The sequence below is a fragment of the Oratosquilla oratoria genome, chromosome 17 (genome assembly GCF_046742065.1).
Source record: "Oratosquilla oratoria isolate Oo_2021 chromosome 17, ASM4674206v1, whole genome shotgun sequence".
Classification (NCBI taxonomy): domain Eukaryota; kingdom Metazoa; phylum Arthropoda; class Malacostraca; order Stomatopoda; family Squillidae; genus Oratosquilla; species Oratosquilla oratoria.
The window spans coordinates 13530718-13547850 of NC_134793.1; positions in this window are offsets into that span (position 1 = coordinate 13530718).

Genomic DNA, 17133 nt, shown 5'->3' on the forward strand with positions numbered 1-17133 from the left:
AGGTCGAGGGCGGCTAGGGCTGCCGTGGAGTTCAATTTGACACCACTCAGGCCAACGGTATGGGTGCCAGAGGCCAAAAGGTGATTACTGGGTGAAAAGGCCTAAATTTGTAGGGGTGCCACTGCCACGCCCTTGGACTCAGGCTGCTCATGCTTACTTTGCTGTGCACTTTGATCGACTCTCTCCCTGTGGGGCAAGTTTGGACCAAATCGGTCACCTTCGAATTTTCGGCTAAATTCATGGGGGTAAATCCTTTGATATTTTTTGGATTTTAGGTCATTTTGGTCACCTGCTCCGATTTACCCGCCATCTCACCCACAGGTCGAGGGCGGCTAGGGCTGCCGTGGAGTCCATTTTGACACCACTCAGGCCAACGATATGGGTGCCAGAGGCCAAAACTTGATTACTGGGTGAAAAGGCCAAATCTGGAGGGGTGCCACTGCCACGCCCTTGGACTCAGGCTGCTGATGTTTACCTTGCTGTGCACTTTGACCGACTCTCTCCCTGTGGGGCAAGTTTGGACCAAATCGGTCACCTTCGAATTTTCGGCTAAATTCATGGGGTCCTTTGAGATTTTTTGGATTTTGGGTCATTTTGATCACTTGCTCCGATTTATCCGTCATCTCACCCACAGGTCGAAGGCGGCTAGGGCTGCCGTGGAGTCCATTTTGACACCACTCAGGCCAACGGTATGGGTGCCAGAGGCCAAAAGGTGATTACTGGGTGAAAAGGCCCAAATTTTGGAGGGGTGCCACAACCACGCCCTTGGACTCAGGCAGCTCATGCTTACCTTGCTGTGCACTTTGACCGACTCTCTCCCTGTGGGGCATGTTTGGACCAAATCGGTCACCTACGAATTTTCGGCTAAATTCATGGGGTCCTTTGAGATTTTTTTTTATTTTGGGTCATTTTGGTCACTTGCTCCGATTTACCCGCCATATCACCCACAGGTCGAGGGCGGCTAGGGCTGCCGTGGAGTCCAATTTGACACCACTCAGGGATACGGTATGGGTGCCAGTCCCAAAAGTGAATACTGGGTGAAAAGGCCCAAGTTGGGAGGGGTGCCACCGCATCTCCCTTGGGCTAAGGCTATTCATATCTACCTTGCTTTGTACTTTGTCCGACTCTCTACCTGTGAGGCAAGTTTGGACCAAATCGGTCACCTTCGGATTTTGGGCAAAATTCATTTTTTGGATTTTGGGTCATATTGGTCACCTGCTCCGATTTACCCGCCATATCACCCACAGGTCGAAGGCGTCCAGGGCTTCCGTTAAGTCCAATTTGACACCACTCGGGGTTACGGTATGGGTGCCACAGGCCCAAAAGTGAATACTGGATGAAAAGGCCTAAGTTTGGAGGGGTGCCACCTCCACGCCCTTGAGCTAAGGCTGTTCATGTTTACCTTGCTTTGTACTTTGTCCTACTCTCTACCTGTGAGGCAAGTTTGGACCAAATCGGTCACCTTCGGATTTTGGGCAAAATTCATATGGTTTCTCCTTTGAGATTTTTTGGATTTTGGGTAATTTTGGTCACCTGCTCCGATTTACCCGCCATATGGTCGAGGGCGCCTAGGGCTGCCGTGGAGTCCAATTTGACACCACTCAGGAATACGGTATGGGTGCCACAGGCCCAAAAGTGAATACTGGGTGAAAAGGCGCAAGATTGGAGAGGTGCCACCGCCACGCCCTTGGGCTATGGCTGGTCATGTCTACCTTGCTCTTTACTTTGTCCGACTCTCTACCTGTGAGGCAAGTTTGGATCAAATCGGTCACCTTCGGATTTTGGGCAGAATTCATATGGTTTCTCCTTTGAGATATTTTGGATTTTGGGTTATTTTGGTCACTTGCTCCGATTTACCCAACATCTCACCCACAGGTTGAGTGCGGCCAGGGTGGCCGTGGAGTTCAATTTGACACCACTTAGGCCGACGGTATGGGTGCCAGAGGCCCAAAAGTCAATAATGGGTTAAAAGGCACAAATTTGGAGGGTTGCTACCGCCACGTCCTTGGGCTCAGGCTGCTCATGTCTACCTTGCTGTGCACTGTGTCCGACTCTCTCGCTGTGGGGCAAGTTTGGATCAAATCGGTCACTTTCGAATTTGCGGCAAAATTCATGGGGCTCCTTTGAGATTCTTTTGATTTTGGGTTATTTTAGTCACCAGCTCCGATTTACCCGCCATCTCACTCACAGGTTGAGTGCGGCCAGGGTTGCCGTGGAGTTCTATTTGACACCATTTAGGCCGACGGTATGGGTGCTAGAGGCCCAAAAGTCAATATTGGGTTAAAAGGCCCAGATTTGGAGGGTTTCTACCGCCACGTCCTTGGGCTCAGGCTGCTCATCTCTACCTTGCTGTGCACTGTGTCCAATTCTCTCCCTGTGGGGAAAGTTTGGATCAAATCGATCACCTTCGGATTTCCGGCAAAATTCATGGGGCTTTGAGATTTTTTGGATTTTGGGTTATATTGGTCACCTGCTCCGATTTTCCCGCCATCTCACCCACATGTTGAGTGCGGCCAGGGTTGCCGTGGAATTCAATTTGACACCACTTTGGCCGACGGTATGGGTGCCAGAGGCCCAAAAGTCAATACTGGGTTAAAAGGCACAACTTTGGAGGGTTCCTACCGCCACGTCCTTGGGCTCAGGCTGCTCATGTCTACCTTGCTGTGCACTGTGTCCGACTCTCTCCCTGTGGGGGAGAGTTTGGATCAAATCGGTCACCTTCGGATTTTCGGCAAAATTCATGGGGCTCCTTTGAGATTTTTTGGATTTTGGGTTATTTTGGTCACCTGCTCCGATTTACCCACCATCTCACCCATAGGTTGAGTGCGGCCAGGGTTGCCGTGGAGTTCAATTTGACACCACTTAGGCCGACGGAATGGATGCCAGAGGCCCAAAAGTCAATACTGGGTTAAAAGGCCCAAATTTGGAGGGTTGCTACCGCCACGTCTTTGGGCTCAGGCTGCTCATGTCTACCTTGCTGTGCACTGTGTCCGACTCTCTCCCTGTGGGGCAAGTTTGGATCAAATCGGTCACCTTCGGATTTTCGGCAAAATTCATTTTGGATTTTTTGGATTTTGGGTTATTTTGGTCACCTGCTCCGATTTACCCGCCATCTCACCCACAGGTTGAGTGCGGCCAGGGTTGCCGTGGAGTTCAATTTGACACCATTTAGGCCGACGGTATGGGTGCCAGAGGCCCAAAAGTCAATACTGGGTTAAAAGGCCCAAATTTGGAGGGTTGCTACCGCCACGTCCTTGGGCTCAGGCTGCTCATGTCTACCTTGCTGTGCACTGTGTCCGACTCTCTCCCTGTGGGGCAAGTTTGGATCAAATCGGTCACCTTCGGATTTTCGGCAAAATTCATGGGGTCCTTTGAGATTTTTTGGATTTTGGGTTATTTTGGTCACCTGCTCCGATTTACCCGCCATCTCACCCACAGGTTGAGTGCGGCCAGGGTTGCCGTGGAGTTCAATTTGACACCACTTAGGCCGACGGTATGGGTGCCAGAGGCCCAAAAGTCAATACTGGGTTAAAAGGCACAACTTTGGAGGGTTGCTAGGTTAGGTCAGATCACCATCTTGAGAAAATGAAGTTGCATGAGATGCATTTATGAGACTTATAACCAATGTGATCTCTTGTATGCATCTTCATATTGTTAGGGAAAACCAATGAAGATCATTTGTGCAAGTTCTCTTCAAAGTTGGGGGCCAAGTAATAACTGGAGACTCAAGAACATAATAAAAACTTACCATCCATGTGAATTCTTGTATGACAATTCAGTTCTTCAGATTGAAAAAGAAGATTCACATAAAGTACACTTATGAGACATATCATCAAAATGGTAGTGAAAGACAAGGAGAAGGCAACACAACCAGCAACCAAACTGGTCCTCAGTCTGGTAGATAAGCCATGAGGAATGACTAAAAGTACTGGGCCTACCAACTTTGAAAGATCGAAGAGAAAGAGATGACATAATTACAGTATTCAGGTCATTAAAGAAGATAGAAGAGATCTTTAAGAGGTCATGGAAGTAGATTAATAAAAGATGTGAAGAGAGATGTATAGATATGTGGAATAGCTTAGAAGGTGATGTAGCCCAAGCTCAAACAATACAAGAGTTCAAATCTAAACCATATAATCAGAAATCAAAGATATAGATTGAGTTGGAACTGTACATGAATTTCAGTCTAGGCATGTTTGAAAATTAGAGAATAGAAGACCGGACCCATGAGCATTGCTCCTTTCCTGCATACAATTAATAAATATAAGACTCTCCCTCATGATTCCCCTCACCTTCACAGAGGCTGGGGTAGACTCCAAAGAACAAACATGGTCAGGTTACGGGGAGAGGAGTGTCCAGATAAATGGTTTGCAATCTTAATGAATATCAGCATCACTGGAATCACATGAAATACTATAGGACCAGGGGTACCCCCAGGAAAACACATTAGACTTAAAAGCATTCACTGTGTGCCTATAGTTCGGCATTATGTCCTCACAGTGTAGCCCTGCACCCCAACCCCCAGGGTTGGCAGGAAGAATGAGTGAAATATCACCAGAATTGCATTAATGAAATCAAAATACTGATTCCTCTCATTTTTGGGTAAGAAATAGATTACCCTACTCAAACCCAACCTAACATAATCTAAGTAAAAGATGAAAAACTCGCATGTATTTTCACTTTTTAATTTTTATTTCTTAAAGATATTTTTCATATAAACTTTTTTCTTTTGTTCAGAAGATATTGCCACATAAATAATAAGAGCACTATTTTATAACAAAATTAATATACTACACTTACTTCAGCTACTCATCTTTCCACCATCATTAAGTGACCATATATAGTGAAAAAGGGGAGCATACACACATTATACAACCAAAAAATACTTTGTCAGAAAAAGCATACCTTTATGGAAGATCTTCAGTCAACAAGAGGTTGTGTAATTGATGAGGTAAATTCAATTAGAATAGAAAAAATGACAGGGCATATGGCAGACCTCTGCAGAAATAATATGGCATTTAGGACACCTTCTAGTATTAAAACAGTACATACATACATACATATACCAAGGCTCTTTTCCCCCTTACCAGGGGGGTAGCCAAAAAGGACAAGGCACAAAAACATTCCCACCCATTTCATCCCTGAAAACACTCCACACCCCTCCACCCTCCCTCCCATCTTAGCACCTCCTAGATGACGGGTCATCCCTGCACCCTGTCCACTGCCCTGGGTCAGAAGCAGTGTCGCAGGACACAGCACATCCACAGTACTAACACATATTAATAAAAATTAAAACAGTACTAACACATAATAATAACAATAATGATAATAATAATGATGATGATGATGATGATGATGATGATGATGATGATGATGATGATGACGATGATGATGATGACGATGATGATGATAATGATGATAATGATGATGATGATAATGATAACGATGATAATGATAACGATGATAAAGATAACGATAAATATGATCAAGATAACGATGATAACGATAACGATAATGATAATTAATTATAATGATAATGATAATTGATGATAATGATAATTGATGATAATGATAATTGATGATGATGATAGTAATAATTAATAAAGTTTATTTGGCAATGAATCAATATACATGAAATGCAGATAATGAAAAGAACACATAGTTCGAAGTAACAATTACAAATGCAGAGGATAACAAAAAAGCATGTAAGCTTATTTCCATTGTCCTATGTGCATCCACCACACAAAAGACACAGAGCACCTCACCCCACAATAACAATTCCTAAACAACAACACAATATTTCTTCCCTAAGTGAATTATAGGCCTTCCTGGTGACCCAAGCCAGATACCTAGGAGCTGTGTGTCTCCTGCAAGAGACCTGGAGCAACAGATTGATTGATTGATGAATGTATTGGTTGTGGTCATGTCTACAGGAGTTCTGTTGTTAACAGTACTTATAAATTAGACTCTACTTTACATTTTAAAATTGTTAGAAAACCCTAACAATATTTGGCATTTATTGACACTTCTCTCTTCAAATACACTTGATGTATTTATGTGTGTCGAAAATTATTTATTTTGTTGCTACCACAAATACCTAAAATCACATCATCTTTAATTTCATCATCTTTTCATTCATGACCCTTTCACCCCATCCAAGGATGAGATCAATGGATGGGATGAAAGGGTCTTTGAGCAAGATAGGAATGGCTGTTCAGCAAGGGAGGATGGAGGCAGGTATATGGGTGAGTGGAGGATGGTTGTGTATGAATGATTTTTTTTATGCAACCTAAAGGGATTTCTCCTTTTTTTATCTTTTTTCTGCTTGTGGGGACTGGTTGGGTGGGGTGGGGTTGCCATGTAAAAAAGTGGCTCTGCTAGGGATGTGCTGTAAAATTTCAGAAACACACAAGTGCAGATATTTAACCTAACCTATTTTTAGAATAAAATGGCATAATTATTATTTATAATTGGTATTTTTATATTGATAAGTAAGTCCATAGAAAAAAAAATCTTTAAAAAAAAATGAATAAATAAAAATATATACTAATGAAAAAAAATTATTAGTGTGCTACTAGAATATTTCTTTGTCGCGGCTCGTGCCGCTTAAATTCTTCTTATCGGCTTAAGAAACCTGCACAGCGAAGCTATAGCGATAATCCCAAACCACACAACTGGTCCGATGGCCATTTCCAGAAGGTTGAATGTGGTTTGAATTTTCCGCCAAAATCATCGGAAATTTAAAATTCCCGGCTCTGTGCAGGCATGCGCATTGTCGACCCCATCTCCCCCTCCCTATCCCCTCCCTTCTTACCCGGCTAGCTCGAGCCGGGCGTCGCGTCACTTCAATGAGAAATGAAGGCTTCGCCTGTGGGAGGAGGGAGGGACCCTAAATCTGTGCAGGTTTCTTAAGCCGATAAGAAGAATTTAAGCGGCACGAGCCGCGACAAAGAAATATTATCGGCTGAAAGAAACCTGCACAGCGAAGCTATGCATGAGACGAGGACAGGTGGGAGGAGAGGTGAAGCCTGATTCAAACCGTTATTACGTGTGTCTTTCCTATGGGAGACTTATTCATTTTATCACTCAGTAGAGGGGAGAAAGAAACGTCAAGTTCCCACGCCGAAGAATGTGATATGCACAACATTGCACTGTTCACACAATGCGTAAATTATACGAAATTCGTATCCTGTTCAGCGGTTCCTAGACCCTCCCCACTCCTCGGTCGCCCTTTACCCCCTACACCCCCCTTTTTTATGAGATGAGAGGGGTGGAGCCGTTTCCATGGCGACACATGGGACAGGGGCGACCGAGTGGTAGAGACACCGTGTCCCCAAGGGAGTCGTCGATGTCCAGTCCCTAGGTCCCGCACCCGCTCCACAGAGTGGGTGCGGAGAAACTCCAGCGATGCCACAAAGTCCCTGATGCTGTGGGCGTGCGGGGCATGGCCCGGGTCGGCTCTCTCCCAAAAAGCGGAAGGGCAGGTGCACCCGGGACCTCGGGGTTAGGGGAATCCTAAATTTCGAGTTGTAGAAGAGATGATCCTCAGAAATCTCTTCCGTGTGGTCCACGTAGTCTTCGAACGCACGGACCGGGCGCAGTGGATGTGGGCGTCCTCCCTCCCGGAAGGATTGTATTCTGAGAGGGCCGATCATGTCGTCCGCTCGGCCGTTCCTGGCCAGGAATGTTGGTGATGGAGAGAGGGTTAGGGCCGAGCTGTCCTCCTCCAGTTTGGAGACGGACGGGTGGCGGGTGATTGCCGCCAGCTGTGAAGCCCTGTAGTCCGTAGTCAAGGCGAGCAGAAAGGCGACGCGTCGAGGGAAGTGTTCTTCCTCCATAATGGCCCTTTCGAACGCCAGGTACTGCAGAACACGATGCAAGGACCAGGCCAGGACCGGTTAATGTCTCGGCTCTCTCGAGGCGCTGATCCCCTTCATTAGGAGGGTTCACGCCCTCTGTGGCACTCGGATGTTCATGCCAAAGCGTAGCGGATCAGTGAGGGCTGTATAGTGAGGCAAGATAGTCGCCGGTGCCCTGTTGGTGGAGGTAGCCAGCCAAGTCAGGAAGTCCGGGACCATGCTGGCGGAGATGGTCACCATCGCGCGTCTCCGAAGGCAGTTCCGGAATCTCCGTCAGCAGGACCCACACTGCCGCACTGAGGACGGAAGGTGAGCTCTGAGCATCTTGTCTGCTGCCCCTGTAGAGAAGAGTTGGCTGAGAGCTCCCCGTAGAAACTCCAATTATCAAGTTGGAGTGACGCTTGGAGAGGCGCGGTAAGGCTGTTGGCTAGGCAGGCTGACCCCAGTAGAAGGGGAGAAGGGCCCCATCTCATTAGCTCCCCGAACCACGGCTGGGTTGGCCAGTAGGGAGCTATCAGGAGTACCTGACCCTTAAAGGATCTGAGGGTCTGAATCACCTTCAGGTTTACTAGTGTCGCTGGAGAAGGAAAATGAATACGTACCTCCAGCTGTTCCAGTCCTCCGTGAAGGCGTCTGGGCCTCCTGTGCGTGTCCTTTGGATGCAGGTGAGGTAAAGGGGGAGCTGGGTCGTGTTTGGGGAGGCAAACAGGTCCACCTCTGGGGTGCCGTAGCGGAGGGAGAACGACTCGAACACTTGTGGGCGTAGTTGCTACACTACGTCGATCTCTTGAAACCTGGATAGAGCGACCGGCGTAGGGCCCCCGACCGAAGCCAGGGACGCAATAACCTGTGGAGTGCTGAGGGTATCGGCCCGGGCAGGTCACGCGGGAGAAGCAGTATGCTCCTGTCGACCTCCCGTACCAGCCGTCGGCGCCCCAAGCGGCTCAGTGGAAGGGCCGGGGTCGCGAAGTTGAGGCAACCCCCCCCCCCGCCACCGAAGGAGGGAGGACGTGTGAGAGAAGCACGCTCTTTTGGCGCAGGGGAGCACCCGAAGGACGCTGACTGTGTCCCACTCAATCCCGAGCCAATAAAGTCTCTGTGTGGGAGCAAGGGCAGACCCGTCCCAGTCCACCCCGAACTCCACGTCCGCCAACACACTCAGAGCCACTGAGATGTCGGCCGATGCACCCTCCCCGGTGGGCAAATGCATCAACTAGCCGTCTAGGAACATGAATGTGGAGACGCTTGCTTCCGTCCAACGTACGCCTACCACTCTCACTAGTTTCGTGAAGATCCTCGGGGTAAGCGAGAAACCGAAAGGGAGTATGCGAGGCCAAGTTCGTTTCCGAGCGACCTCGTCCGTGGGCGTTAGTCAAGAGGCTTCGTCCTGGGTGAAGACGTTCCCACGAAGACGGGCCTGGACCCTCGGTATGTATCCAACTCACCCCAAGTCTTCCCGCGGGAAGTCCTCGAAGCCCGTGGCGAGCGTCTTCATCCAATAGTGTGCTATGGCAATTTGTGACGTCTCATCACCCACAAGCGGACTTCTATATGTTTAATACCTAGTGACATCATGTGATTATACTGTGACGTCACCGGATTGATCATGGCGCCATAGGATCGTCTCGTGACGTCACAGGGACACAAATTGACGTCATAGGACTACATGGTGACGTCAATTTATCACATAATGACGTCATCTTATCATACCGTGACATCACTGAGTCAGAGTGAGCGTTGAAATAAATTTTGACATGGTAAAATTCTGGACCATCATGACTGTAGATTAAATTAAGTTGAATAGGAAAAGTCATGTTCATTTCGACCTAAGTCACAGTGAGCGTCGAAATTAATTTTAACATGGTAAAATTCTCGACCATCATGACTGTAGATTAAATTAAGTTGAATAGGAAAAGTCATGTTCATGTTGACCTGAGTCACAGTGGGCGTTGAATTAGTTTAACATGGTAAAATTCTTGACCATCATGACTACAGATTAGCTTAAGTTGAATAGGAAAAGTCATGTTCATTTCGACCTAAGTCACAGTGAGCGTCGAAATTAATTTTAACATGGTAAAATTCTCGACCATCATGACTGTAGATTAAATTAAGTTGAATAGAAAAAGTCATGTTCATGTCGACCTGAGTCACAGTGGGCGTTGAATTAATTTAACATGGTAAAATTCTTGACCATCATGACTACAGATTAGCTTAAGTTGAATAGGAAAAGTCATGGTCATTTCGACCTAAGTCACAGTGAGCGTCGAAATCAATTTTAACATGGTAAAATTCTCGACCATCATGACTGTAGATTAGCTCAAGTTGAATAGGAAAAGTCATGTCCATTTCCACCTGAGTCACGGTGAGCGTCGAAATTAATTTTAACATGGTAAAATTCTCGACCATCATGACTGTAGATTAGCTCAAGTTGAATAGGAAAAGTCATGTCCATTTCGACCTGAGTCACAGTGCGCGTCGAAATTAATTTTAACATGGTAAAATTCTCGACCATCATGACTGTAGATTAGCTTAAGTTGAATAGGAAAAGTCATGGTCATTTCGATCTGAGTTACAGTGAGCGTTGAAATTAATTTCAACATGGTAAAATTCTTGACCATCATGACTATATATTAGCTTAAGTTGAATAGGAGAAGTCATGTCCATTTCGACCTGTGTTTTTTTTTTCAAGGTCAAGGCATTTTATTTATGTAATACCTAGCACTTTGCGCCAACTTAAACTGTACTATTTAAAACTGATTTTCCTCTTCTCATTACACTAAATGATTGTAGTTTCTTTGAACTAATTTATACTCATTTTAACTAACACTAGACTCCCTAAGTCTAAAGTTCTTTTGTGTTTTACTTGGGGGTGGAAGTCATCTTTAAACTCAAGCCAAGTGAAGTTGATAAGAGGTTGGCTGTGGCTCATGAGAAGGGCTGGGTGGTGATTTTTTTTTTTTTTTTTTTTTTGCTTAAGAAACCTGGAAGGAGGGTGGTGCCGTGAGGCGTTAGAAGACCATTGAAGCTCGGAGGTATGGGGCTGCCGAGGCCTGATGATCCTCGGGGAGCCACCCTCCGTATCATAAGACACGTCCCCTTGTCCTCCAAGAGGCCCGGGTTCTTACCACGGACGACTTGAGGACGTATGGGGAACGGAGTACGAGTGGAAAAGGTCAAAGTCTACGCCTAGGGCCTGACAAAGAAAGTTATAAGGCGTTAAAGGACTATTATTGGTCGAAGGTATGGGGCTGCCGAGGCCTGATGACCCTCGGGGCGTCACCCTCCGTATCATAGGACACGTCCCCTTGTCCTCCGAGAGGCCCGGATTCTTACCACGTACGACTCGAAGACGTATGGGGAACGGATTACGAGTGGAAAAGGTCAAAGTCTACGCCTAGGGCCTCACAAAGGGAGCCATTAAGGCGTTAGAGGACCATTATTGGTCGGATGTATGGGGCTGCCGAGAGGCCTGATGACCCTCGGGGGCACCCCCTCCGTACCATAGGACACGTCCCCCTCTCTTCCGAGAGGCCCGGGTTCTTACCGCGGACGACCCGAAGACGTATGGGGAACGGATTACGATCGTATAAGGTCAAAGTCTACGCCTAGGGCCTGACGAAGCAAGCTATGAGGCTGTTAGAGGACCATTGATGACCGGAGGTTTGGGGCTGCCGAGAGGCCTGATGACCCTGGGGGGCGCCACACTCCGTACCATAAGACACGTCCCCCCGTCTTCAAAGAGGCCCGGGTTCTTACCACGGACGGCCTGGAGACGGGGACGTATTGCGATCGTATATGGTCAAAGTCTACGCCTAGGGCCTGATACAAACCGTGAGGCAATAGAGGACCGATGATGGTCGGAGGTATGGCGCTGCCGAGAGGCCTGATGACCCTGGGGGGCGCCACACTCCGTACCATAAGACACGTCCCCTCGTCTTCAAAGAGGCCCGGGTTCTTACCACGGACGGCCTGGAGACGGGGACGTATTGCGATCGTATATGGTCAAAGTCTACGCCTAGGGCCTGATACAAACCGTGAGGCAATAGAGGACCGATGATGGTCGGAGGTATGGCGCTGCCGAGAGGCCCGATGACCCTGGGGGGCGCCACACTCCGTACCATAAGACACGTCCCCCTGTCTTCAAAGAGGCCCGGGTTCTTACCACGGACGGCCTGGAGACGGACGTATTGCGATCGTATATGGTCAAAGTCTACGCCTAGGGCCTGATACAAACCGTGAGGCAATAGAGGACCGATGATGGTCGGAGGTATGGCCCGAGAGGCCTGCTGACCCTGGGGGGCGCCACCCTCCGTACCATAAGACACGTCCCCCTGTCTTCCGAGAGGCCCGGGTTCTTACCACGGACGGCCTGAAGACGGGGATGGATTGCGTTCGTATATGGTCAAAGTCTTCGCATAGGGCCTGAATCACACCGTGAGGCAATAGAGGACCGATGATGGTCAGAGGTATGGGGCTGCCGAGAGGCCTGATGACCCTGGGGGGCGCCACACTCCGTACCATAAGACACGTCCCCTGTCCTCCGAGAGGACCCGGGTTGTTTACCAGGGACGGCTCGAAGACGGGGACGGATTGTGCTCGTATAAAATCAAAGTCGAGGAATGGGACAAACCAGCAGCCAAGCGGAAAGCGATAAAACTAACAGACGATTAACCAGCAGGAAACGGGACCGCCTGCTCCCATGTGGGCAGCGAGTTAACCACTCCGTCCCGTTTCCGCGATCTAAGTGACGCGACGCCCGGCTCGAGCTAGCCGGGTAAGAAGGGAGGGGATAGGGAGGGGGAGGTGGGGTCGACAATGCGCATGCCTGCACAGAGCCGGGAATTTTAAATTTCCGATGATTTTGGCGGAAAATTCAAACCACACTCAACCTTCGGGAAATGGCCATATGACCAGGAGTGTGGTATGGGATTATCGCTATAGCTTCGCTGTGCAGGTTTCTTTCAGCCGATAATAGAACCAGTATCTTGTTACAGTTTAATCAGTTATCAATTTGATCTTATTACTTCACTACACATGTTTAGGCATGCATAAGCATATAAGCATGTCACTACCAGTATACTTCTCATTTGGAAAATCAACCACAAGGTTGCCAATCTGTGAAATCCTTGTATCAATAATGGGAATGTCTTTCAATACCTCTGTATTGTGATTCTCATCAGTACTCGTACTAGAAAGCTCAGTCAATTTAATATGGGGGCAAATTCAACTATTCACTGCCTCCTGCAGATTATTATCTACCATCTTAGGTTATTCAACTTGCACAGAGTACAGATCCATAACATTTGCTGAATGCTGTACTTTCATAAATCAACCTTCCTAATTCATATTTCAAGTCCAAACTTGTAACCAAACCATTTATCAAATTCTCCACTAGTTAAATCTTAGAGCAAGTATCTTTCCTTCCTTCTGCCTTCTCCTTAGAACCTACCATTCCAATCGTCCTCATTCATTAGTAATTGTACTTTAAATTATTGCATCAAACACTATATTACTTAAAACCAATGTAGCTAATATGCAATCTTGCTTGGTTACCCACCTTAGGGCCATCCTTTTGTTCATCTACTACCTGGACAAAATTTACATAAACTTTGTCTTGTTCTAAATAAATACTCAAGCATGAAAATATTATAACTAAATCTCCAACTCCTTTCCTAACTTTGTTGTTTGAGGTGACCTCTTCAGTACGGACCAAAATATCACGGGCAGCATTACCTGCCAAACGTACGATGTGTCATAATAATACTCGCATCATAAAATATAGTCACTGCTTATATTGATCGTTCTCTCTTTCACCCGTGAATATTGATAACCATAGAAAATGTGATGAAGACAGTTTAGAGCAGTGGTTCCCAAACTGGGGGAAATTTCCCCCTGGGGGGGAAATTTTAGCTACCAGGGGGAAATAATTACACTACCTACTAACTAAAAAAATCTCTGATGGATTTTCTCATGTCTGAGAGAGAGAGAGAGAGAGAGAGAGAGAGAGAGAGAGAGAGAGAATGCCTGTATATCAGTATATTTGTACATTTGAAAAATAGATTAGTAGATAGTCACAGTGTATTTTAACTAGTCTTTCCCTGCTACACATGAAGGGGGAAATCTGGATAGTTGACCTGGGTGCAGGGGGAAATGACAGAAAAAAGCCTGAGAACCACTGGTTTAGAGAGTATGTCATTACGTAGGGGCAACTACAATAAATATAATCAAGACGCCGATATGGCAGCCTCGCGTATCCACTTGCTCCTCATGCCGCCTACGTATGCGGCACCGTACGGAAGGGGTTAATGTCATCAACTTATACAACCGAAGAATCGTAAACCCAGGATGGCCCACATGAAGAATTGTCACCCTGTCGAAGTCTGGGGTAACGATTCTTCATGTGATCCCCAAGAGATTGTCATTCATTGGTCTCCTGGGGGAAGCAGTTGGGTAAAGAGGTCTAATTGTATTTCTAAAGTAATATTCTATCATGGGGGAAAGATATAGAGATTAGCTGATTATTGGACAATGTAGGAAAATTTTGGCAGTAGTGCCCAGGAGAGGAATGCGCTTGTCGTGAGATTCCTGATAGGACGAAAATTGCTTAATCTTGTCGTTTGTGTTGAGTAGGGAGAGGGAGAAGGATAGGTATGTGGTAAAGCACTTTAGGTTAGGGCTCTGTGTGTGCCTGTTTGTTTGTATTGTTGGCGAAGAATGCACATATTTTGTTAATGTGGGATGAGCCCTCGGAAATTATATTGAATGATGGAGTGCATTGTTATCTGGGTTGGCATGTGGTTGTTGATTTGGGTCATACATCATTGGGGGCTGGTGTAAGTTTCATTGGCCGCTGCAGTCTTTTTTTTTTTTTTTTTTCCACTGGACTTTTTCACTGGGTGTTATTTGGGGAAGAAGAAGGAAGTAGATAAGGGTGATGCGGAACTTGACAAGCACTTTATTATTACCGGTCGGACATAGTGGAGGCACTAGGAGGTTACGGGATTTATTTTATTATTATTATTATAATTATTTTTATTTATTTACTTATTTTTCGTAGGGTTGTCACTCGCTCGGGCCTCGCCCTGGCGACTGTCCGAAACTCAAGAGGAGCCGTTCACGTTATGCCACTGTTAGGCGTGGTAGTATCCGGAGCATGTAAATTGATGCTTTAGTAGGATTATTTTTTTTTTTTTCGTAGTTTCACTCTTGAGGCTGCACGTGTTCCGATAGAGTGGCTAAGGGTAATTTATGCCACTTGTTTAGAGAAAGGATGTTTTGGGATGGGGAGTCTACTGGTGTGGTGAAATTGGTGTTCTCCATGACGTCATTCTGGTTTCTCCTGGGGTGTTAGTGACGTAGGTCTTGGGCTTGGCTGAGTGGTGGAGATGGTCGGATGAGTTAATGGATGGACTGGAGGGGGTGGGAGGTTTTATAATTGAGGAGAGGTTGAGGGGTTGGGTTCTGAGTTCTAGTAACGCAAATGAGGGAGGGGGGTGGTTCTATAGGAACTTTCTGCATCGTGTAGGGACCCTCTTGGTGTGGTCGTTCTGCTGGAAGTATTGGTGGTGAGATGGGGGTTTGTTTCATCTTATTCTATTTACCCATTTGATTAATTTATCCATTCATTTCCATTTATCTAATTTCTCTATTCTTTATTATTTTCTAAATTATTTCATTATATATATATATATATATATATATATATATATATATATACACTATATACATATATAAATACTTGTTTGTTAATTCTATTTATTTCATTTTCTTTATTAATTTTTTATTATGACCTATAATTATTTATTCATTTATTTATTTATTTTGCGTTTGCGGGGCTGTCATCCACCCGGGCCTCAACTTTGCGACGCTGCGGAACATTTCATACATGAGCTCAGGAGATGGTGATGCCACTGCCAGGAGTGTTAGGAGCGGCGTGCGATACCCAGAGGAGACCAGGAAGGCAGGCAGGGATCGCACTACTTCCGGTCAGATCATCCTGGATCATGTTTATCTTCGGGCTTCTCTGAAACTGATGTTTCGTGCCTGAAACTGTCACGCATTATTTTATATATAATTTTTCATAATCTAATTTTTAGCCAAAGCGGGATGTAATAATAAAACCAGACTTACACTAAAGTTAATATGTCCAAAATAAATCTGCCATGTTCAATTACGCTCAGAAAGAAGACCATGCCATAGACTGGAACAGTGGTAGCTACCATGCATAATTGTAATTAAAGTTGGACACGAAAAAATATAGATTCGATTTTTATTTCCAAAACTAATTATCTTAAATTGTCACAAATATTCTGACATCTTCAACCACACCGAGGAAGAAAACCATACCATAGATTGGAGCACTGCTACCTATACACCTTTGGGTTTTTCCCCGTTATAAGGGAGGTAGCCTAGTCATAAGGCATGTACCTACTCCCACCCATTCATTCCACTCCCGTCCATCACCTTTCCTCCCTCTCATCTTAGCTCCTCATGGATGACGGGTCATCCCTGTCTCCTACCCCACTGTCCTGGGTCAGAAGCAGTGTAGCAAGACACAGTACATCCACAGCAAGGCCGCTTCACTTAAACGGCACCCCCCTCTCCGTCCCCTCGTGCAGAAAAAGAGAAGATAGAGAGAAATCCCCTCGGGCTGCGTTAAAATAACATTCACACACAACCACTCTCTACTCCCCCCTCCTCCCCCATCCCTTCCTTGCATCACAGTATCATCTATGCATAGCCATTCTCCACTTACCCCTATCTCCTTCCTTCCTCAACAGACATTCCCCTCTTTCTTAACGCCCTTTTCACCCCTTCTATTCATCCCATTCTCAGTCGGCCCCTCAAGTTCACTCCCACCACCTCTGCCTCCCACACCTCATTTCCTAATCTTTCTTCACTCATTCTTTCCATGTGTCCAAACCATCCCAATATTCTTTCATCAGCCCTATCTGCCATTTTCTTTTCCACTCCCGCTCTTCTCGTTTCTCACTCTATCCAACCTTGTAACTCTTGCCATAATTCCCAGACATTTCATCTCAAATACATTTTAACTTTTCCTCTCTGCTTCTCCTAAATTCCAAGTCTGCCCCACACCGTGCCGTTGGCACAATCGCTTCCTCATGTAATCTGCATCCATTCCCAGATTCCTATTTCTCGTGATACAGCGCTACACCGTATTAACGTAACCGAAAATGTAATTTCAATGTTTATTTCCCAAACGAAATGTTGTAATCTGTCACAGTGTCACTGATTATCTGACTTCGTCAACCAA